The sequence below is a fragment of the Dermacentor variabilis genome, chromosome 1 (genome assembly GCF_050947875.1).
Source record: "Dermacentor variabilis isolate Ectoservices chromosome 1, ASM5094787v1, whole genome shotgun sequence".
In the NCBI taxonomy this organism is placed as follows: Eukaryota; Metazoa; Arthropoda; class Arachnida; order Ixodida; family Ixodidae; genus Dermacentor; species Dermacentor variabilis.
In genome coordinates this window covers 60119015-60143937 of record NC_134568.1, presented here as the reverse complement: position 1 = coordinate 60143937, position 24923 = coordinate 60119015, and the positions used below count along the sequence as shown (strand labels likewise).

The following is a 24923-nucleotide window of genomic DNA, read 5'->3' as shown; positions in this document are numbered from 1 at the left end:
CAAGATATTACTGCAAGTGGCTGTACCATAGGTAGCGAAGCATAATGCCATTGCCTGCAGTTTCCCGCACTTTTTGCCCATTTTCTTCCCCTTTGACTGCGAGTGGCGCCGTGGTCGTTTTGGCTCAGCGAACAAAAAACGCCTTAATTTCTCATGTGTGAAGGGCCGAATACAAGATCCCGTCTCGTGATCCTAACCTCACAGAGTCCACAGGCATTGTTGACACAGGAAACGTTGAAATACTACGATGACAGCATTCTTGACAATAACAGCAAAAGAATGCGTGTTGCACACCATAATCGTCGTCGTCGTCCCATCCCCTCCAAGCGATATCCAATTAGTATATTCTGCGTCAGCAGAACAAATTGTACGCCCGCAAATTCAATATTATCACTATATACGTACCTCAAACCCTTCCACCCTCTACGGCGTTTTCTTCCCCTTGACACCCCCATTCGGTTAGTGTAATAGACCACCGGTTACCTGTGCTACGCGTTACGTGACGCGTCCAACTCCACCTCTAATTCGTTATTACCGCTGCGATATGATCCACACGTTTTTGCTCTGTAATTCATGCTGCATGACCACACTTCTATCTCTTAACGTTGCGCCTTTTTCGTTTCATAGCTCGGCGTGCAAAGGGGCTCATCACACTGGCACTTTGCTCATCACAAAGGCACACGCGTCACCATAGTGGACGCCACCCTTCTCCGAGTCCACATCGAGCATGCATGCCACAATCCCCTCCAAAGTGCGGAAGTTGAGCGATAATAGCTCAACGGTTAGGTTGCACAATTCCCAAAGGTCTCGAGCTCGATTCACGGTAAGTTTTGTTCTTCGCCATATAGTGAGAGCTGAACACGTGGTTATGGTGGTGACGTGCCATAAATATACGACGGCACGATAACGCTGTCACGACGACGGCGTAATGGAACGGAAGGACGGAGAGAGCAAACCCAGTTTCGATCTCTTCTGTCGCAGAAAAAAAAGGGAGGCAGAAAATATGGCGGTTTGTACTGCGCACGCTGTACTGTGCACGATGTCGCGAGAGAGACAGAGAGGGAGAGCCGTGCCTGCAATTCAGGAAACAGAATACGGCCATGCGCATGGCGAGCGGATGTATTGTAGGCCACCAGGTACATGGTTATGTTGACCGGACGCTATACGAAATAGCCAAAGCTTTAGAATTTCGCAGGTATACGCTTACATGACTAGCCAAAGCGTACTTACGCACCCGCTACAATGTGATGCTTAATACCCGTTCGTTTACCTAACAATATTTGCGTCATATTGCATCGCCACGCACGACATTACAGTTATTGGAGAGTTGTGATTGCAACATTTTCATGTAAATGCTTGCGCGGGCTCTCGCTTAACGTACTTCGCCGAAAGAAAAAAGCCGCACGCGGGAGAAAAGCGCCATGAGCTGAGCCGCGGAGGGTGCCGCCATGTGATCATGCATCTTAATTAACACTTCAAGTCGACGAGCCTCCCGCAACAGGTTTACAAAAAAGATATGGGCTTTTCACGTACCAAAACCACGATCTGATCATGAGGCACGCCGTAGGGGGGGGGGGGGGAGGTTCCGGAAATTTGGACCATCTTTAGTTCTTTAACGTGCACCTATATCTAAGTACACGGGTGTTTTCGCATTTCGCCCCCATCGAAATGCGGCCGCCATGCCCGGTATTCGACCCCGCGACATCTTGCTTAGCAGCCCAACATCATAGCCACTAAGCAACCACAGCGGGTCCCCGCAACATGCAGGCTGTAGCCTGTAACGTGCCCCCCACCACGAACCCTTGAATAACTACAGAAGGTGGCGCGCAAGTGGGACCCTGGGATGTCTTACTCGAGCACACTAGAGCACGAGAGCAATAACACTTGCGCCTGAGGCACAGACCATGTTTTTTATGCGCAGTGCTAAGTGAATTCCTTTGTGCGCCGACGGAGAGAAGGACTATACACAGCTCTGACTTGACGCGCACAGTTTGCAAGAGCTCATCTGCGTGGCTCAGCGTCGGTGTCAGGCCCATGTATACTTCGCGGAGGCCTCCACAATGCGCTACCCACTGCACGGGGGCGGGCGAGGGTAGCCTGAACGAGGGAAGGCATATGCCGGCAGCAGTTCGCGTGCTCCAGAACTTGACGCCCGGTGGAACGTAAATGTCTCGGGGCGGGTTGTCCACGCCGGGCGGCCGACCGGCAGGCCAGGTTTGGGGCTGCCTGACTTGATTTGGCCGCCGCGCGGCTGGATCTCCTTGCCTCTCTTCCGGGTCGTCCCACCAGTATACGCGCGGCGCGCCCGTCCACATGCACTGCGATCACTCTCAGGCCTGCAATAGGCCAGCCAGTAGTAGCAGACACCGCGTACTCTTTACCTCTAAAAGCTTTGTCCTGGCTAAGGCGCTCTGTCATTCGGGAAAATTGTACAAATGGCGGTCTGTCTCGTGTAGTCTGCAGCACGGGACAGTAACTGCAATGCGCTGCGTTCATATCCAGCAACCGTTACCATAAGCACAGTTCCAGCACGTGTTCCGATTGCGTAGGTCTCGCAGTGCACTTTCTTGAACGATACCGGGCGTCACTCGGCGTTTTCAATGTGACCTCGCTATTCTTAAACGTTCCTCTACTCTACAACCAAATTTGCCCGTAGAAAATATAGGGGGCCTGTATATGAAATTGCCCTTAGTGTGACAGTATATGCTACCAAAGGTAGCATATACAGTAATTTTAGAATTATCCTAACAGAAATTGGAGTGCTGCTATGTCACTCCTCAGCCAATGCATGTGATAGCCACTGCGTTTCAGCCACACTTCTCGGCAATTTCAGCGATGTGTAGTGGCTCTGGTAATACCTCCACTTGTATATTCGGATACTAAGAACGAAGGTACTGATGGTGAATTCGAAGTTAAAGCTCATGAATCAGCGGGCAGCGTCAAGTTGAACATTTAAAAATACGGCGTTAGGTGAAGAAAGGGTCGTAGCGCTTTTCGTCAGCGACAAGGTGGAAGCCATTGGGGTGGAAGAATGAATGGGGTCAGAGGCCACTCATTTACCTCCTGCCCCGAAACCCCTGCCTCCATATATGATCCGATAGCTTCATTCTGTGGTGACGGTACTAAACAAGTCTCTATTCGATTGCCTTTCGTGTCACTTGCCAAACACTGGTAACCACTTTATTGGACGTTACCAGCGGGCTCAAAATAACAGAGACGTTGAATGTCAGGAGGTGACACAGGAGAGGACACAGCACCTGTCCTGTGTCCTTCCATATTCCAGTTATGTTTGTGCTCAATCGCTTGTAACGCCCAATATTTACCAACTTACCCAACAACACACTTTACGAAGACATGATCATAACTTGTCTGCCACAACGGGCAGCAAGAAGCTTTCGCACTGTGTAATGTATCCGCCCACTCGACTCTGCTCGCACCGTGTATTTTTCTTTCTGTGGTTCCTAAATTTCATGCGTGGTATCTGGAAAGTACCAGCAAGGATATCGTACGGTATAAATCTCACTGAACGCATGCCGAGAGAAGCAATAGTTACCTGCGTATTTTTTTAATAACTAAGTGAAAAGAAGTAACTGACGACAGCATGCTGCGACAAATACTTGCCTGTTTATTTCCATCTCGATGAAAAGACAGATGGACAGGCTGGCCTTTCGCAGTTTATTCCAGTTCTACATTGACCGTTGATATCGACACATAGAACTGAGGCAGCATATCTTACTGCCAGTTCCTAAAACGGCTTAAAGTAGCATGAACTCGCGAGGGTTCCCCGCAGATCATTAGTTCCTTGTACGGTGTTGTCACTCATACGAAACGAAGTTCCGAAATTTTCTCACGTGCTCAAACAGCGTTCATATACTAGACATACAGCGGGAAGGCCTGCGCGAGACCTAGAACTGTCAGGTCGACTTCAGCGATGGACAGCTACCTATACGAGCTGCAGTGCCACGAGGACGCGACGGGTGCGTGTATGCCTCGTATATACGTGCGCAGTCTGCTGTGGTGGGGAGCGGTCGCACGCGCGTGCCGCTTGAACGGCGGCAGCTGCTGCCACGCTGGCGCGGCTGGCCCACGCCGTTGTGCGGCGCTTTCCCATAACGTCGATCAATGCCGCGGTGCCTGCGTGACAGAGTTCGTGCAACGCCACGCACCGGAGCTTTCTCAGCTAATCGAGCGTAACTCTTTCTTGTAGCGCAAACTGCACGAATCGAAAGAAGCTGCGAACGGCCGTTCGGCGTCTGTTTCGCTTCAGGCAGGCGGCGGATTAAAAAAGAACGTACTCATCAAATGGCTTTGTTTAGAGCGAACTTATCTGAGGTTGCGCAATTATGTAGAACGTCGAATGTGGGTTTTAGGCGGCCAAATCTGCATGTGGCATGGCCATAAACTGAATCTGTCCCGTGTCGCGCGTGCCATTTTTTGAGGGACGATTAGTCCTTATCATCCATAGATGGCTCTTTTTCGATAACTTTTTTTCAGTATGTATGTAAATAAAGGAATGAAAGGTTGAATCAGGATCGCTGCTTTGTGTGTACTAATGACACTGCCATTGCTGCAAGGTTACCTCTTTTTATCTGTTTTGCGCATTGGCACTGGCTCCAAAACGAGCAAAGCTGAGAGGCGAGAAAAATAGGTCTGGATTAGGATTCGGATAGAATTGTTATATTTTCCCGGTCGCTAATACTCTCCGGGGAGCCTTTTACAGCCCCTGCCGCGGCTGAGTGGTCCCCAACACCCCTATTTCGCCTTCTTTCGGACCTCGCTTCGCGGCGGGCTTCTTGCTTGACGAGAAGCCGATGGATCGACGACACGGAGAAATGCGGGATAGGCTGATTCGGAGAAATATAAGGACACGTCTTCACACTGTTGATCGCAGAAGTGCGCACTGCACGGAAGAGCGCGGCTGAGCACCACAGCGAGCTGGGAATTTCACACGCGGATGGTCAGGCCGCGAGCAAGGCCGCCCAGCTCGAAGAAGAAGGCGCCCGATGCAATCCGGCGCGCACCCCTGCGCGGCCCACGCTCACTGGTCGTGCATAATTGGTCGCGTCCCGTCTGGACAGCGTGCCGCGAAGGGACCGATAAATCACCCTCCCCCTAGCAACCTCGCGCACTCGGTCGACGCGGGTGCGCCAACAAAACACATCTCGCGCGGACTGGTTTCTCGCTCGCGCCAGTATGTGACGCCTCTTTCTTTTGAGCTCCGCATCGTCTCTGCTCGCTCATTATTCCCACGCTCCTCCCTGGAAAAAGAAACGTCCTCCGCTCCGGGTGGCGTCTCATCGAAAATATATTGCGGTAATCTGATCTTAAGCAAATCCCCCCTCGGTGGCGGCCAACACCCCTCGTGCACCAACGCGCACGCGGTGCGCGGGTGCCGAACCACGAGAACATTTGTGCGCGTGTGCACGTTCGCGCCTGTAGGCTCGCGCCACCGAGGAACGCGCGAGATTTTCGCCTCGATACGTCACTGGCGAACTGAGGCGCCGAATATCGACGGGAAGAAGAAAAGCAGAAAAAAGCTCGGACACAAGATAGACAAAGCGATGGGTGCTCACGTGTGAAAGACAATGTTGTGAGCTTTTCTTTTTAACACAAGGCGACTGCGTTAGTGCATGAAGTTTGCTTCGTCCTCTGCTTTGAGGCCAAAGGTAAGGTTACTTTTTAATGAAGCTGTCGCAAGGAATCTTTCTCTTTACGCTATCGACACAGCGTTACTTATTGGCCGCTCCTCTAACCGATGGCGCAGCAGCACTTTTCTTGTTACAGTCATTAAGACCAGATCACTGGTGCACACTCCAAGAATCCAGCAAAGACAGTAGTGCCGATAGTTGGAAGCCAACTACAGGTTGCTCCCACATTCGCGGGCTGTGTCCCCTAAAAGATTCAAGAGGAGTCGAGCTCTAGTCTGCCGGCGAAACAAGAACGCTCTGGAAGGGGCTCGCGTCGAGCATGATACAGGCTGTGCATCGCGCAGACGGTCATGTCGTTGATGCATTTAGTCAATCAATTAGAGTCATTAAGTTCAATGCTTACCGCGGAGGCCCTATCTACGTGTATTATTAAGATCAGTGAGCAAAATAAAACCAGACAATCCATGTTATCGTGGCATTGTGGTACGCGTCGAATGGTTCCGGACACTCGAATAATAACGCGTCTCGATCGTGTGCGATGCATACAGTTCTTCAGTAGCGTGCTCTTTTGGTTCGCAGTGCTTGCACTCCGCGCGTGATGCGCAAATTAATGAATGAACGTTGTCAGAGCTTCATACATTTAATCAAACTGATCCGTATTTGCGGCATAGCATCGGCGAGTGCAGAAACGGGCGCATTTGTGCACTATTTCTTCAAGGTCGTAATTCTTCAAAAACGAAACTGAAACGTTATAAGAAGCTACCAGCCTTGCCAGATGTATATTTGAAAACATGCATGAACGACAGTGAATAAAAAAAAATGTGCGAGATGTTTCACCATTGAGAATGTGAAAAGAACAAGAGTGAGCTAGTCTTCAGAGTGCATGGTACCAACTTTTCTTCAAGAGGAGTTGCCACGTCTTTACGTAATAATGAACAGACATGGAAACGCTAATCATCTGTCGCGTTAATGATAAATATCATGCCGGCATCAAGGGCGGAAAAATGTAATTACAGCTCCTCTGGACGTTTCTTCAAGGATTTCTCAATTCCTTTAATTTTAGGTCTTTCACAGGCTTCCCAAGCGTTGCGGTTCGTCGCCTTAAATCACTTATTCCGATGTATCCTTTCCAATGATGAAATTATAAGCCTACGTTATGAATGTGCATACTCACGTACTGCCTCCAGAATAGACATGCTACGTTATCAACAGTCGAAAAAGAAAAACAGAATAACAGGCAAACAGCACGAAGGGCATCGACCAGTGTTTCAATATGAGAAAACTTTCCATCACCAAGAATCAGTGCATGACGTTGCTGCTGTGAATTTTCCGAACACTACAGTGCCACATTACTCTTGCCGACTTTGAGAGATAACTTATCTAGCCCGTAAGCCACGGAGACTACTCAAAATATAAACAAATCATTACGCGCACGCATGCTACTTATGAGGGAATCCACGTGTGAAGAGACAGTGGTCTTCCGCGACCATTTCAGTCTGCTTTGCTCGAATCATCAAGTGTCGTTCCGATTTCTGGCAACCTCCCTTTTGATTTTCTCGAAACTAAGAACATGAATTATAGCAAACACAGGAAAACCAGCTTTGTCCTCATGCGGAAACGACTGAGAGAAAGCACAGCAGCCGTCCGGCTTCATGCAAATACAGCACGATTTGAGCACCCTTACTCAATGGTACGTGGCAGTAAAAAGTAAAGCATTGCTGGCTTTGCGAAGATGACCTAATCTGTAGAACCTACAAGACACCATCACTGTAAAGATCTAGCTCTGTTCACAGGGGACACAAAGGAAACATTCCAGGTATGTTTTTTCGGATTATGTATGGAGGTGACTCTGCGGCAGCAGGTCAAAGACATACATTGTAGATGACAGGTTATGAACCTGCAGTCCTAGGGCATCCATCGGCTGCACTTCATTACTACTCCAGACATGTGTTGTGATTAAATTTGCAGTTCGTTTTACTTTACTTTTTTTTTTGCCTTACTGATTCAACAAAGGACGTCGAGCACAGTGTGTTTTGAAAGATGTGCTGGCCTAACGGGCGATTTGTTAGAACTTCGCGAAGCTATTAAATACCTACGTGTGGCTCCCTGCACCCCCACTTATCACCCCCCCACAATCTAAACCGAGGCTTCTGCGTGTGCCCGCAAAAGCCTTGGTCTAGACTGATGTCACACTGAAGCATTACTTTGTACTTTGACACTAGAAACATTGTCCTTCCATCGGTGTATAGCTTACATGTAAGCTCCCAGCCTGGAAGCTTTACAACACATCCGGGCTTTCATCCGTCACGGCTTATTCGCCCATACACTGATGACAGGTCTCTCAGCGCAGAGCGTATGCATTCTCGCCTGTTAACGTGCCAGGCGATATGCCAGACAGGTGCCTGCTCCCTCAAGCTTTGACCACACTTGAGCATTAAGGATCCATAAGAAGCTGCTAAGGGTTCAGTATTAAAAGGCAACATCTGCATATGCTACCTCGCGCTAAATAAGGACAAATCAGGTTATGACGGAAAGTGTTCAGAATACCACCTTGTAGCACATATTATGCAATAAATTAAATGGCGTTCGTTAGGGGTTTTCAAGTATTTTGTAATCCCATATAGTGTGCACATTGGTAAACGTATGCTTCACTGAAACAGACCGATAAGCCGATGCGGAACTTGCATGAAATTACCTCAATTACTTGGCAGCAAATGTGCGCGCTCGGGGCAATCTTGCGGTTTGCAACCTGCAGAGGCAGTGCCGGATACTTTAATCGAAATACGAAACCGTTTTACATTCGCTGTTAGTTATTACCATGTCTTAATGCTTGCCATCATAGACTTATGGGCTTAAGTAGCTTCATCCCTCTTGCGCCTTCAATTTTAAGGGGGGAAATACGTGCCATGTGCTTACGCAAACCAACGCGATGAAATCGCCTATTTCAAAGGGTCATATAAGTTCATTGCGGCATTAAGCAACGACTTCACTTAGAAACAAAACTCGTCTTTGTTGAGACTAGACAGTTTTCGCATTGTTCGGCGTCGTTTAGCAGCGCTTCACTCCTCGGACACAGAACCTCCTGCATATCCTGCGTATGCTACCCCCTCGTTCAAAAACCTCCTGTCCGCTGCTGACGGGTCGATCCTCATTCCCGTCATCTCGAGTTGTCCGACTCGCCAGGGAGAACAAAAGTAAACCCCGAGTTTGTGAACGAGTGAACGTCGTCCGGTGTGGGAGAGGGAAAGCGCCCCGGAGCGCATATCCGGCGCGGACCCCCGGGTGATGTCACGGGACGTTGACTCTTTCTTTTTCCACCGCGCAGGACGCGCACGCGCACACACTGCCTGAGGCCACAAGCCGACCGACCCAAAACACAACGAACTCACCGAGAATGTGAAGTGCCGCATGGGCCAAGCCGGCGTGGCCGACATCACAAGACGAGTTGGCCCCTGGTGGGGCATCCAGAAGGGGCGACGCGCTATCCACGGGCACGCATCACACGGGGCGGCGAACAACCGGAGGAAAGAGCAGACGACGGCGACGAGACGGAGGAGGGCGACGATGCCTCGCCGAAATAGAGGAGCTCAGACCGACCCGCTGCAGCGCTGCCACTGACAATGCCAGGCCGGTCCACCAGTGCGGCTGCTATCAACGAGGGCGGCTCTCTGCGGAGAGGAGAACAGGGAGAGGACTGCGAGAGGAAGAGCCTGTCCGTCTTTCATTTGCGAGGAACTTTGTGCTTTTATTACTTCGGCGCCGCTGCTACTTTGCGTAGCTTTTGCGCGTGTGTGGGTCCGGGACGGCAGCAGCCGAACGCCGTTCCCCCCGCCGTGAACTCACCTGGTGGGAAAGGTGGTGCAGCCGTCGGGGAGGAGGCAGCGAGGGAACATCTGCTCGTCGAGAGAAAGAGGCATCGGAGAGAAGTTACGCGCGCAGCGAGGGCAGAGTGTACTCGGTCGTTGTCGGGTTGATTTGGAGAGGGACTGAGAGAAAGGGGAGAAGGAAGAAGTCGAAGAGGGGAGTAGCCGCGTGGAGTACAAGGGCCGCGGGGAGGCAGCGCCATCCCGGGAACGCCGAGGGCAAGAAATGAAAGAACGATAGGCGATGTGTAGTACCTTAACTGAAAGAGGTGTTGCAAACACAAGCGCGGTTCGGTGTTGTGAGGTCTGTTTACTCATTGCAGCAGCGCTGCTCTGTTCTTATGCATAGGAAAAAGAGTAACCGGCACCATTATCAAGCTTATAAGTTCCTCTTATACACATGTCAATGAAAATTGCTCTCTACGCCACAGGAGGCATTTTAGTCCATCGGACGCCCAAAGAACACTTTCCTTCTGACATTAGGATGTCCCACAGACTTCCGTTTACCTCCGTGGTATATCAAAGGACTTCCAGTGGGACCATCAGTAGCAAGACCCATGAGCATTGCAAGAATTCATCTAGCCCAACTTGCTGTGCTTCTGTAACATCGCACAATTCCAACGAATGCTTCAAACTGCTCACACTAGATGTCATAGCTAGTGTAAACTAAAGCCGAAATTTGGGCTGCTTGGTGGGTTCTCGATGGTGAAAAACACCGGGCAAAGTAAGGAACACAAGGAATAAAATACACAGATCAGTGCTATATATCTCTTTGTTATGTCTGTTCTTCTGCACGATGTTTTCGTCCTTCTAGTGCCCTAGCAGACACGCAAGCATGACACGCAAATTTGTACGCCACCTGCGCACTTATGTGTCATGTGCGCGCTTGTGGACAGAAGCAGTGACTTAAGTTCTAAATATATATGATCATGAAACCAAAAAAAAAAATCCAAAATGTAAACACCAAGCTTGTATTTTTGAAACAAATCTTCCGCCCAAACTGCTCAAAATACAAGGCACAAGAAGACTACATATAAATGACAGCATGTGAACTCAACTTTACGCTCTTTTAGCACAACTTGTGGTGACAGGCCGCAATCGGTGAAGCTTGGACACAAGCGAATGCAGTGGCGCTTGAACACTACCACAAGATTTCGGCACAGAAAGAGGAAGTTGGTCCTCCTTCACGCACACACAAAAATTTACATGCACGATAGATACTCGCTGCTCTCTCTTCCGGCACTTTTGCATCTTTTCAACGCTTTGATAGCCATAATTGTCGAAGCTTGACGTCTGACAACTCGCGAAGATACCTTTTCAATCGGTGGCCGATGGCGTCTTCGTCATTCGCTGATTCCAAAGGAACCAGGAGATCCAGAGATGGCAGTAGCTATAGGGCACCGTCGTGCCTTCCCCAGACTTGACACCGAGCAAGCGGTAACTGGATGAGGCTGGGAACAATCCTGTCTCATTCTGCTGCCGCAGGAACAGACGAGTCTATGCTCATCGGTGATGGTGATGTAGCTGACATGGCAGATGTGCATGATGAGGGCTTCTGACTCGTGCGCAGTCGAAAAAAGAGAACTGCCGGCATCATTAAACCGGTATCTGAGCTGTGGTCCGCACGTAGACAAAAAAAAAAAAAAAAAAGAAACCTTAGCGCGTCGCCAATTAGGAGCCCGTTTATGGCTCAGGAAGCACTTTGCAATGCTTCCATTAAATGTCTATACAAAAAGTCAAGTGACAACTTTCTTCAGTTTTAGGTCGGTCTCAGGGATCGCCGCCTATAAACGGGCGCCCGATTCATATCTGAAAAACACTTGTATTGGTGGAGGGGTGCCGAAGCGGTGCACAGGCAAGGAACTGTCAGGTATCTCACACCGGAAGGCGTGTATCACGTAACGAGAGTCACTCGCGGCGTACAAGCTTCCGAGTGGAAGTCCCGGCGCAAGGACTTTTTTTCCAAACACTGATCACCTTGAAAGGTGAACTTGGGCTTCACAAGGCAAGAAATCGTCGACTACGTAAGACTTGCCTCGGTTTTTTAAATGTCACCGCTATAGCACTTGGCCATATATATAGCAAGTGCACTATGTGGTCAGCGGCCTAAATTGAAAGAAGTTGCTAACCTTGGGACAAGATGCTCTTGCACCCGCCGCGGTTGCTTTGTGGCTATGGTGATGGGCTGCTAAGCACGAGGTCGCGGGATCGAATCCCGGGCACTGCGGCCGCATTTCGATGGGGCGAAATGCGAAAACAACCGTATACTTATATTTAGGTGCACGTTAAAGAACCCAGGTGGTCCAAATTTCCGCAGTCCCCCACTACGGCGTGCCACATAATCAGATCGGGGTTTTGGCACGTAAAACCCTACAATTCAATTTTTAACATGCTTTTGAAGATGAGTCGAAGATAGTGGCTAGAGGAGTTGCTGAAGATAGTCAGATATCACAGCAGCCTCAAAGCATGCGGCTGGGATTTCCCTAGTCCAAAATCCACTCAAAGTCCTGTTGGATAAGCACCCTTTTCCTGGCATCACTCAAGTTCCCCGACAACATCCAATCCCCGTCGCATTCCATTTATGGTGCGCCGGGGCGCGTATACCACGTTACCGGACCCGCCAGACAGGTTCGCGACCCCCACCTCATGCGCCGCATGTCGAGCTATTGTCTCCCCCCTGCTTGAGTCTTCCCGAAAGTGCAACGGGAGGCTGGCACGGTTCCAGGTAGTTGATCTTGGTCCCGAGCAAAGCTGTTTTGCGGCTCTGGAAGGTCGTTTGAGAACAACCCGTCTCCTCCAGCTCAGCGCTTCCAGGCGAGGAGGCGACGCCGGAGGCAAGTCAACCCTCGGACAATGGAGCCCTTGGAGCGTCCCCATTGGCCGTATATGACGGCACTTTCACGGACGCCTACCATTGGAGGAAAATGACGACACCTCAGCTGGATCGACGACTGGCCGAAAATGACGTGACCCCGAGAGACCGAAGGGGTCAAAAGCGAGAGACAGGGAGAAGAGTTTTTTTCGTTCTTCTTGCCACGGGCCGCAGCATCCCATTTGCTGCCTGCCGTCGATGACTTTATGAATGTTCATTACTTTGTGTTATTATTGTAAATAATGTAAATAAACCTTCAGTTCTCAAAATCCTCCTCAACGTCGGCCAACTCCCGCACTCGACAGCAAGATATATTAGTCCAGACCGTGGCATCAGTGACCTCTCGAAAGCAGCTACATCACGAAACAGCGACCCGGTGGACGATAAGTTTTTTGAAGTACCAGAACAACGACCTTGTGTATTTGCATTGAAGCGACCTCGTGCGCGCCATATTCAAACAGTGCAGGAGAACTGCCCCAATCTGCCACTAGGTGTTGCGCGCTCTTCTCATGGGTTTGCGAGATAGCACATTGCGAGGAAACCGGCAAGCTTGATTAAAAAGAAAACCCTTTATTGTTGCAAAGGCTGGGCTTAGTGCGTGTTGGGGACCCTAAGTCCAAGGCTTCGCTGGCAGTATGCTTGATAGCCGTTAAATTAATTCTGCCTAGTATAATTGATCGAAATAGGTTGTGGCTTCAGGAGTAGCTTGGGAGAGGGTGTGGGGGTTAGTGGAAGCTGTGGAGGCGTGGGAAAGGAGTCGGTGGCGTTGCCAGAGGACGTGGGAAGTGTTGGTATATCCGTCAAGGTGAATGCAGGGAGGGAGTCTGTGCAGAAGCTAGTCAAGATGTTAATACGGGCAGGTTTGACGAGTACGTTGGGTTGGGCTCGGACGGTTGGGCTGCACTTCCATGAGAGCTTTATTATAAAGAAGTCTGTGTATCATGACCAATGGACTGGAAAGGTTGTCGAGACCACTTTGCCCGTACCACGACTGCACCCTAGTGCTGTGCCTTCAATATTCAAGGATTGCCCATCATACTTGTACACACCACAATGTTCCAAAACAAGAGAGGAGCCACAAGATCGACTGCAGCGACTAGAGTCCTCCCACCTTGCAAAGTCATTGGTGAAATCATTTTCGTCATGTAGGACGGAAGTTGGCAGGTATCAATTCCAGACATTAACAGAGCTGAAGGCATGTCTGCAGGGATCCTCGTTGCCAGAGTAGTGGTCAGTACTGCGTACTTCGTCGAGTGTAATGTTCCTGTTGCTAACCGGAAGCACCATGCCTGCCAAGCATTGAAGCTTCTGTTGTGATCAGTGACAGTATGGACATAACTGTATGCCATCAAAAGTTCCAATTTGCCAAAGTAAATGACTACCCTTTCCCCAGCAAAGTTCAGGATATCAGATGCCTTCTAGAAGTTCTAGACAATTTGTCTAATTTTGAAACACAATCTATTACTCGTGAGGATGTGGTAAAAGCTGTCGACACTATGCTTCATGTTTTGAAACAGCAGCTACCAGTGGAAATTCCAAGTGTCCTTAAAGCGCTGAAAGGAGAGCTGGAAATAGTCACAATGAAAATGCCCAGATATTCACCACATTTGATGGTTATCGCTAGTTTTCTCTTTACAATATCGCTCCACTCTTACAGATTCCTGCGACACGCCGGTGTTATTACACTTCCTCACCCTGCAACCATCAGAAAGCTTTCTGATCATGTGAGCTGTCACCGCAAGAAGAGACGGCTGAAATTTTTTTGTTGTACATGAAGAAGCGTGTGAAGTGTCCCCAGACTCACCAGCGCATACTGGCTTTGATGCTTGATGAAATTCACTTGAAACCATTCTTCGATTACAAGGGTGGCATACTTGTGGAGCTGCCTTTAAGTCTTCTGACGATGCCACGACGGCCCATGTTTTTATGGTACAAAGTTTGGTTTCATCTTTTGAAGAGGTCGCTCCCATCCTTCCTGTTAAAAGCATTGACGCTGCTATGTTCCATAACGTCACCCTAAATGTCGTGATTGGTTTGGAGTTGTACGGGTACAAAGTAGCGTGTATTGTTACTCACAACAATGCTATTAATAAAAAGACAATGTCAAGCTTTTGCAGTCCTCCAAAGCTGCCGTTTGTGTATCCCCATCCCTGCGACCCGACGAGACCCCTGTTTTACATTGTTGACACAGTTCACCTCTTGAAATGTGCGGAATAATTGGATAAACTAAAAAAAATCATGGCACCAATTTCTATTACCGGAAGTTTGAGATCGCTAGTTTTACAATTGACAATGGTCATATCATGTGAGCTTCGTTTGGGCACCAGATGTGGGGTTCTCATCCGTGCTCTTGGGAGAAAGGAACGACAACACAGTAGTGCAAACAAGCACAAGGGCATTTATTGCACCTTTCATAGATGAATGCATGCTAGCCGGGTTGCCATCCCCAAAACATGCCGATGGGCGCGCGACAAATCTAGGAAGCCCGACTCACCACGACCGGATAGCGACCGAATATGTTCGCCCCATGCTGGATCCCAACGCCTTGTCGTTCGCGCGTACGGTCAAGCGAACTGTGGCGCGTTCTAAGGAGGCCACGCAAGACGGTCTCGCAGAAGCATGTATCGGCGCACGCGCGGGACGTCCGCGGCGCTCGTCGAACCGCAACCCAAGAGGAAGAGCCTTCTCCTATTCGCGCCCAAGTAACCCCGTCGGTAGGCGGCGTTAGCAGTGCAACACTCGTGCCATCTCTCGCACTGCGCTTCAACCACACCGACCGCCACGGGCCCCAGCCAACGCGGCGAAGCCGCATTGCAGGACACGGGAGCTATGCGGGAAAACAACATATCAGGGGACGCGTGAGAGTCGCGCATCCCCACATCCCCCCAACCTTAAATCACTACATATTCCGGCGAAACATGTCACAAGGTCTAACATCAATGCGTGCTTCGCGAATAAGGTAGTACATGCAACAGTGGCCGCGCCGAGGGAATGTCCCCATGCTGTCCATAACATGCGAGCCGACATTGTCCTTGGGGTACACCGCTGGCGTCCACTGGTCACAGCAGCAGCTCTGCAGACTCGACGGCACGATTCCAGGCCAGGACTCCGAAAACGGCGACGCAGTAGTGGGCACGAGCAAGCGTCGCTCGCGCCGACGCACCCTGTTGGCGAGACCCGCAGTAGCCGTCGGTGACCGCCGGCTCTTTTCTCCGCCGCCGAGGGTTGCGAGCTGGATACAGGCGGCCGCCGGTCTCTGCGCCGAACCGGCCACAGAATCACCATTGCCCGGGGTGGCTCGATCGTAGTCTGGGGCAGCAGCGCAGACGATGCGCAGGTGACGGCAAACCAGGGGTGACTCCGCACCCACTTTGCTCTGAACACATTCGGCAAACACTAAAGTAGTGCAAGGGAGCAGAACGGCAAGGCGGCGGCGGCATCAGCGGCATCAGCAGCAGCAACCTCTTGGAGTACCTCATATCATGTCACTGAGTTTCGAAGTTAACTGCACTTATAACTGTAAAGTGAACGGCGATTTTTCAAAACTGTTTGAACAACACCGTTAATTGATAATCTAGCCGCGTTCATTGCCGCATGCGTACGGGTGACTTCGAAACCACAATGATGCAACCTATAAGCAATACTACGTCGTGTCACCTGCGCACGTTCGACTCCGGAACTACGAATCTAGAACCGTTTAGAAATCGTTCTATATTAAGTTACCCATCGCGATCAGGAAACACTTCTATCGCGGACAAATCAAAGAAGTTTTTAGGCATGCAACATTTACGGAATCAGCTGCAATAACTTCCGAAGCTCTCTGCCGACTGCATCTACTGAGATGCCCCTTTCTCCTACCAAAGCGAGCGCATCATGCACGTGATTATTATTCGAAACACGAATAGTAGTATAGGCTCTGTACCGCCGAGAAAAAAATAAAAAGAAATAATTGTCGTGCGATAGGAAAAGAAAATATGACGAGAGAGTTTACAGTATCACGCACAACATAAGAAATATAACGTAGCGACAACAGTAGCAAAGTTCTCAATACAGATCTTCATCATGTAAAAAAGGGTCGTAGTTCGCACCCATCTATTTCCTCTACATTCCCACTTATATTAGTTTTCGCGGGTTTTCGTTCGTACTCAAGAAGATGAAAAGCACGCATTGGCAACTGCTAAATTAAAAGTATTGCAAGTTCGGCGCCAAATGGGATGTCAATAGGTTTCCCGCGTGAAGCAGCAGCTTACGCTGTAGCTTAAAGGAGGCGTTGTATAAGCGCTTTCCAACCATAGAGCAAGGCCGCTTTCAAGGTCGCATATATTACGCGCCGCTCAGGTCTATTGTTTGGCGGCCCGTCTCGCCACTGAAAATTTGCCTTTCAGCGAAAGTCTCAGCAGTCAATGCACCCTCCACACATACGACGTCTCAGCCTTGCGCGGCGCATCAGTACCAGGACTGTTTCGTTCGGAAACCCTTCTGCGGTGCATTGAACCGGCAGCCGAGACCGTGAGGAGTTGTTTGGTGTACCGCCTTGAACACGCTACTAGTGAATTCCCGGTAACCGCTGAAAGTTTATTTTTTCGCATCTTTTTTTCTTCACTTCATTTAAATATTGTTCATTTTCGCCCGAAATGTATCGTATATTTAGCCGCGTTCATTGCCGCATGCGTACGAGCGACACCGAAACCACGATGATGGAACCTTTGAGCAATACTACGCCGTGCTACCTGCGCACGTGCGTCTCCGGGACTACTTGGCCGGAACCGTTTAGAAATTGCTCTATGCGCCCCCTGCAATGAAGTTTGGCCTTAAAGCCCCTTAAACTTCGTAAAGTAGTGCCACGCTTTGAAGAACGCCGCCTCCTCCTCCAGCGCTCTGGCCGAAGCCGACGCCGCGTCGCTATTGGCCTAATGGCATCACGTGGCCCCTTGCGCCGGCTTCGTTTGTTTACAGTCGCGCTTCAGTGCCATCTTTGCTCGAGAAGCGGCGCTTGTTGACGGCATTCCTTCCGTTCCTATTCTGTGTTGTTTTAATCTTGTGAACGCCTTGAAGGATGTTTTGTGGCAAGTGCGACGTCGCTTCACGTCATTTTCAGTTACCATGACCTGCTGCGCGTTTGGATGCCAATATAGTTCTAGCAAAGGCAAGAATATGTTCGCGATACCGTCCGGTAAGCGTAACGCGTTAAGAAGAAAGACATGGCTTCACCGAATTGGGAGGGAGAACTTCCGACCAACTTCCTCCGCGCGACTATGTGATGTAAGTTGTGGCTCTCTCAGAGTATTGTATGTGCCAGGCTTGCGTATTGTACTGCGGGCAATAACGCAGTAGATATTGCACAGTTCACTGTGCATGTTGTCATTTGTACGCACGCTTTAACATGATTTGTACGCAACGTCTGCTTTGCTTATATGCGCACTACGTGGTCGTGTTAGTCATATTTGGTGCGCTTAATCGTTTTGAACGCCAACCGGCTTGAGTTCGCGGGCACGCGAGGTTGCTTGCGATAACGTGATTACGAAATTTTTAAGATTCAGCGCAGTCCTTTTGATAAAATTTCAGTCTCGATCATGAAAGCGCCTCAGGAGAGCAACTCTCTGCCTTTTGTGGTTACTTACTAGCCTTCTTTAGATAGACTAGCTTTGTTTGCCACATTTGTTCGTGTTCCTCGTTGGCGGTCGCCCGGTGAATTTGCGATACAGAGGCACCGATGAAAAGCGTGCGTGCTCTCCCGAAACCGTGTTACGCGGTGCGTTCGTCGTCGAGCGACCGCATCATAGGTAATTGAGACGTATGTGCTAATTCGCGTGAGCTTTAAAGTGTGCGAAGCTTAAGGTGCGGCGGTGGAGCACTCGCAAAGAAAACGTGCGGTCGCCCGCCCGTTCCCTGGCTGGTTTAGTCGTCGTTCGTGCTTAGTTGTTTGCTCGTTCGTTCGCACGCTCGTTTAGTCGTTTGCTCGCTCGTTTAGTTCGCGCGCTCATATAGTCGTTCGCTTGCTCGTCTATGCAACTATTAGTTTCTACAGTCATTATGCCTAATTGAGACACGCTTGCTTTAGGACTCTTAGGCTGGTGCGTTTATTTACGAAATGAGACAATAAATGGTGCACACGGACTTGTAACTGCAATAGCAAATCTGTAATGCATCTATGTATAAACTGTTAACTTGCAACTCGAATGCCGTTTCATATCATTTTAACCTATGGATAAAACATCATTTCACTTGCCGCAAAATTAATTTCGGCCGCGTCATGGCGGGGGGATTCTTTGCGCGATCATGACTTCACTAATAAAGACATGTCTCGCAAATGTTACTTCGAAGGGAGTGCAACCGTCCTGAATGCATGCACCTCAGTGCAACTGGGTTCGCGACAAGTACGTCACTTAGTAAACGGACGAACCAACGCACGATGAAGTGTTATTCGTGATAAGTCATTAACCTGAAAAAATTACCGAAGGCCACAGTGGTCTTGTTTGAGATTGAGTCAAGCATTGTTATCGCGCTCCCGCTTCGCGCATGAATGCTAAAAACTCATTTTATTTTCTTGTGTACGCACAGTCCCGACTCGATGATCGGCCGCGGTATTTATGTCGGCGTTGAGACACGTGAAACATAATAGCACCAGCGCCCACCTCTGAGGCTTTGCGCGCGCTTAGATTGGCAAGCACGCACGTTGGCGGCACTGTAGCTTGTAATACACTTTCGAACCTCCAGAGCAGTGATCTCCGTCAGCCTTTATACGTCATAGCTCATACGCGCCGCGAATTCACATGGTAAGGGCGGCGCGGATTCTTTAGGCTGAGGGCTTGCTGGAAGCCAAGAGGCTGTCATTCGATGGTAAACGTGTTATTTACAACCATTCGCAACAAGATGTTGCGACACGCCCTTGAAGAATGTTGCGTACCTAATTGTAGGGCACGCGATACATTCGCAGTCGTCAACACACAGCGTTAACACTCCTTCAGATACTTTTTAAAGAAATAGTTATAAAAAATTAAACAAAAGCTGCCGTTACCGAATTTGTACAAGCATCCGACTAGAAATTCTATGCTGTACACGAAGTTACGCGGAGCTGGAAAGCCAACGTGAACGCCTAAAGAGCACTGCCTTGCTATGCGTGCATTCACTCTGCGAAAGGTCGTCTGCTGCGCTCGAGCATCGTAGGCGGCGCCATGGTCGAGGAGGGAGCGTGAAAGAGAGGAGAAACGAGGAGGAGTGAAGGCGGAGGAGGAGAGTGGCACTACTTTACGAAGTTTCAGGGGCTTTATTTGGCCTGTACCTGTCGCGCCACCTAGCAGCGGCGGTGAGCGCCCGCGGGTAGGCCCTCACCGTCATTTCACCCTTGTCCGTGGTGCGCTCAGGGACGCCTGAAAGCCTGCTTTTCCAATTTTCCACGGGATTCACCGCGCCTCTTGGGAATTCCTTCGTGAGAAGTGTGAACAAAAAGAACCAGCGCAGATACTGCTGCGTTAACGATTGTCATCACCTCGCAGGGAATATCGATCGATATCAAATTGTACCGCTAACCTTCAAAACCGGGCGAAGCAACCCGGCGGCTGCAGTGGATCATGGCGGTTAGTGTCAGTCTTCTGAATTCTGTTAAACGAACTAAGACGTAAATGCAAAAACAAGAAGAAAAAAACGGCCAGCAGTGGCATCCGTAAAAACACGCAATAAAGCGTCAACTGCACTAAAACGCCTGAACTGATTCTCGCTCTTGTAAATCAGTTTAGATAGTTGTTTAGCTCGTCTTGCTCCAAAACAAACGCGCAATGGTTGTTACGTGTCAAATCTAGCTTCGTAAGCGCTCCACGCTGGAGCTTTGTACGCGCTGTGTTTCTTCCTGCGTCAAAATCAAGACGCGAATGCTGCCATGGAACCGAGCTCATTCGCGCCGATATTTTCTCGCGCTTAGAACAGCAGAACTAAAACTGGAGTACACTGCAGCACACGTCGAGTATTCCAAAATTAGCATTTCTCTCGCACACGCTAGCGCATATTTTTTCAGTCTTCACGTTGCTTAGTCTCAGCTGATTGCCCTCTATGGTGCTTCAGCGGTAATGCCCTCTCACATTCGAGCCCGAAGGACAATACCAGAATATGCTCGAGGCACTTTGTCTACGGAGAAAAAAGCACTTGCCTGCCAATTCGCCAAGACCTCTACAGTTGTGAGGGGCAAGGTACGCTCCAAGTAATGAAGCGACAAATGACAGTTAAAAGACGTCCACGGCCGTATTTGCTCACTTAAGTGGCATAAAATCGGGATTTGTTAACTCACTTTGAGTTCGACGTAAGTATGCTTGCTTTGTTGTGACAAATACTTCGCGACCTGCGGTGGTTGTTTAGTGGCTATAGGTGGTGTTGGGCTGCTAAGCATGAGGTCGCGGGATTAAATCCCGGCCACGGCGGCCGAATTTCGATGGGGTCTGAATACCAAAACACCCGTGTAATTTGATTTAGGTCCACGTTACAGACCCCCGGTGGTCCAAATTATTCCTGAGTCCCCCACCACGGCGTGCCTCCTAATCATATCGTGGTTTTGACACCCAGAACACCATGATTTAATTTAAGCACCTCGCTGTGATGTCCGTGCTGTTTACTTCTTTGACATGATACACATGATTATAATCGTAAATTTGACGTCCTTTCTCAAGAGTTGGTAGTCCAAAATAGGCCTCGATGTTTCCGATTGCCTTAAAGCCACAATTTAGAACGATAAGTTCCAAACGAGCGCCGCAAAAGCATGCCTCAGTAGCAGGGGCCGCCTCGGTGTTTCGCGCAACTGACACGGCGGCGCTGACGGCTGAACCGATCGCTGCACCGCTTGACGATTGCAGGGCGCCCATACTGTGTTACCCTTCGCGATCAGGAAAACACTTCTGTCGTGGACAAAATCAAAGACGTCTTTAGGCATGTAACATTTACAGAATCAGCTGCAATAACTTCCGAAGCATGCTGCCGACTGTACCTAGTGAAACGCCCCTTTCTGCTACCAAAGCGAGCGCATCGTGCACGTTATTATTATTCGAAACACAAATAGTAGTATGGGCTCTGTACCGCAGAGGAAAAAAAAAGCAAAGAAATAATTGTCGTGCGAAAGGAAAAGAAAACATGATGGGACAGTTTACTGTATCACGCACAACATAAGAAAACTAACGTAGCGACAACAGTAGCACCGCTCTCAATACAGATCTTCATCATGTAAAGTAGGATCGTAGTTCGCACCCATCTATTTCCTCTACATTCGCACTGACCCTTGCAACGTTTAACACCCGAACCCTCTCGAGTGAGGCTAGCTTATCAGGCATCTTTGAGGAATTGTCAGACATTGTTTGTGATATCATCGGCCTTAGTGAGATTAGAAGAACAGTTGAGGTTTATACATTGCTGAATAACGGACATGCCCTCTGCTATAGAAGTCCCCTAGATAAGAACCAATACGGGGTAGGTTTCCTAATCCATAAGGACATAGCGGGCTACATTGACGAATTCTACAGCATTAATGAGAGGGTAGCTGAAGTCGTAATCAAACTTAATAAGAGGTATAGATTAAAGGTAGTACAAGCCTTCGCTCCAACATCCAGTCACGATGATGAGGAAGTAGATCAGTTTTATGAAGATGTTTATGAGACTGTGGAGGCTTAGGAGTAAAGATCGACGGCGAATATCTGAGAACCCTTCGGTTTGCCGATGACATTGTTCTATTCAGCAAAAATGCAGACTAGTTACAACAAAGGTTTGAGGACCTTAACAGAGAGAGTGTAAGAGTGGGGTTGAAGATTAATATGCAGAAGACAAAGATAATGATAAATAGCCGGGCAAAGGAACAAGAGTTAGGGATCGCCAATCGGCCTCTAGACCCTGTGAAGGAGTACGTTTTCCTAGGTCAATTAATCACACGGAACCCTCATCATGGGAAGGAAATTCACAGAAGAATAAAAATGGGTTAGATCGCATACAGCAGACATTGCCAGCTCCTAACTGGAAGCTTACCATTATCATTGAAAAGGAAGGTGTACAATCAGTGCATTTTACCAGAGCTGACATATGGGGCACAAACTTGGAGGCTGACAAAGAAGCTTGAGAACAAGTTAAGGACCGCGCAAAGAGCGATGGAACGAAGATTGCTAGGCATAGCGTTCAGAGACAGAAAGAGAGCGGTTTGAATGAGAGAGAAAATGGGCTTAGACGATATTCTAATTGACATCAAGAGCAAGAAATGGAGCTGGGCTGGTCATGTGATGCGCCGGTTAGATAACCGTTGGACTATTACGGTTACTTTTTCTTAAAATGCTCGAGATCGTCGGCGAGTGCCACATCCGTTGGCTAGTGATTACACTCGAATGAGGTAGTTGGAATGAAAGAGCTTAAGCGAGCGGTAGTGTGACAAGGTGGAACGCCCACTTTGCGTGGATGGTCAATGTGCGATGAAACATAAATGGGTGGAAGGAGCAAAGCGTTTTTCAAAACAGGATCCAGATTGTAGATCTTAAAAAAAGACAGAGTCGTGAAGTTTTCTTGCGCAATGAAAGTAATGGTAGTAACAAAGTGTTTTTCATTAGTGTGACACTTGATGTGCGGTCACAGTTGTGGAGCATAAAACGAGCGGCACGGTTCTCAACAGCTTCCAACTCAGATATAAATGGCTTGGTTCCAGGTCGATACGGCGTATTTAAGCTTTGAACGAACCAGTGGTTTACAAAGAAGTTTGACTGAAATACGGCATTAGAAAAGGTTGATTTTATGTAACCGAGCATGCGGTTCGCGTTTCCAGTAATGTAGGTGATATGCTGGTTGCAGCATAAATTTGATGTCAGATTTATTTATTTATTTATTTATCATACCCTCAGGGCCATTACGGCATTATAGAGGGGAGTGGTTACAAGCAAAACGGGTAAATTACACCCAGGTACTTGTACGATGTAACCAGGGCTAACGAAGCATTGGTGATGCTGTGAGAGGCTGGTGGCGAGACACATTGACGTGAAAAGCGCATGGATTTGCATTTTGATGCGTTTAAAACCATTTTGCATTTAGTACACCAGTCAGTAACGCAGTTAAGATCTGCTTGCAATAAGTGGGTATCATTAGTGTTTTTAATTTCACGGTATAGTACGCAATCATCTGCAAACAGTTTGATATTAGATTTTATATTGTTAGGCAGATCATTAATGTACACAAGGAATAACAAGGGTCCGAATACCGATCCTTGTGGTACCCCAGACGTAACCGGCGTTGAAGAGGAGTGAAGACTGATTGATTGAATATGATAGTAAATTTTCTTCATCTCTCCCATAGGTTATATAAAATTAATTAAATTTCGGTGTTTTACGTGTCAGAACAACAGCATATGAGGAACGGCGTAGTGGGGGACTCCGCAATAATTTTACCACAAGGGGTTCGTTAACGTGGACCTAACGCACGATACACGGGCGTTTTTGCATCTCGCGCCCATCGATGTGAGGCCGCTGTGGTGGGGGATTTGATCCTGCGGCGTCGTGCTCAGCTGCGCAACGTCATAGCCTCTAAGATAGCACCACCCGTGTCTCGTTGCGCCGCGTTTCAGCGTCCGCCTCGGCTGCGAGAGGCCACGAGTTCACGCTGCCGCCGGTTACCTACCAGTTATTGAAATCGACAAAGGCGTCGTGCGAAACGAGACTCGATATTCATTGAGGGTCAATTGTCCTGTGAAGGGAGTCCGTGCCATGCAAATCCCGACGAACCCTGTGGGCAGAACAAAACCCTGAAAAAGCTTTCTCTGGGCAGCTTCCATGGCAGCTTTCTCCCATATGGCGACCCATTACACCGATTCTTTAAGACCTACGCGGGTCGCGGAGAAACTCCAGTTTTCAAGTGTGATGGTTCCTTAATGATCGAGTATCCGACAGGCAGCGCTTGGCATACATTTTAATGGTAGACACACAAGGCAGCTCAAGACTTCCGCCAACAGCCACGGCGGATGCCCACATAGAGCTACGGTGATCCACAAAAACACAGCCGACAAACCTTGATTGTAAATTTAGAACTCGCATAACTTTTGTTGCGTATCGGGTAAAGTGGCACCTAAAGATGTAAAATGAGTGGAGGCGCTTAAAAAACATTGTGCCGAACTTAACTTTTTTCACCAGGATGGCTTTGTTGAAGGGACACTAAAGGCAAATACTAAGTAAAACTAAAGTGATAGATTAGTGCTCGACAATCTCTAAGGCGTCAATGTTATCGCGAACAGAGCCTTCGTAAACGAGAAATCGAGGTAAATGCAGATTATTAGACTACCAAGGATATTTAAGCACTTGGTCGATGTCGAAAGCACTGCTCAGTTCAATTCTTTCACTAGTACTCAACTATTCGTTGCAAAAAACATCCTCGGAAGCTACTTGTCTAGTTCAGTTTCATGTCTAGAAAAAAAAAGAACTCATTGAAATTACCGTTGACAACGATGCGGGCGGACGAAAGGTTTCTTTTTCACTCGACGCTGCGCCCCCTGCGCTTTCGCGTTTCAGTACATTCCTGATCGCGTAGTACTGCAGTGGTTTT

At 48.8% G+C, this 24923-nt stretch overlaps 1 protein-coding gene across 2 annotated transcripts in view; it reads right to left on the bottom strand.

Moving 5' to 3' along the window:
- The window catches only part of Cad88C (cadherin 88C), a 167400-nt gene extending 157738 nt beyond the window's left edge, over window positions 1-9662 (bottom strand). For both annotated transcript variants that reach the window (XM_075687797.1, XM_075687802.1), the window contains exon 1: window positions 9038-9662. The gene's annotated coding sequence lies outside the window, so the exon portion shown is untranslated. The remainder of the gene's footprint in view (window positions 1-9037) is intronic.
- Window positions 9663-24923: the final 15261 nt, after the last annotated feature.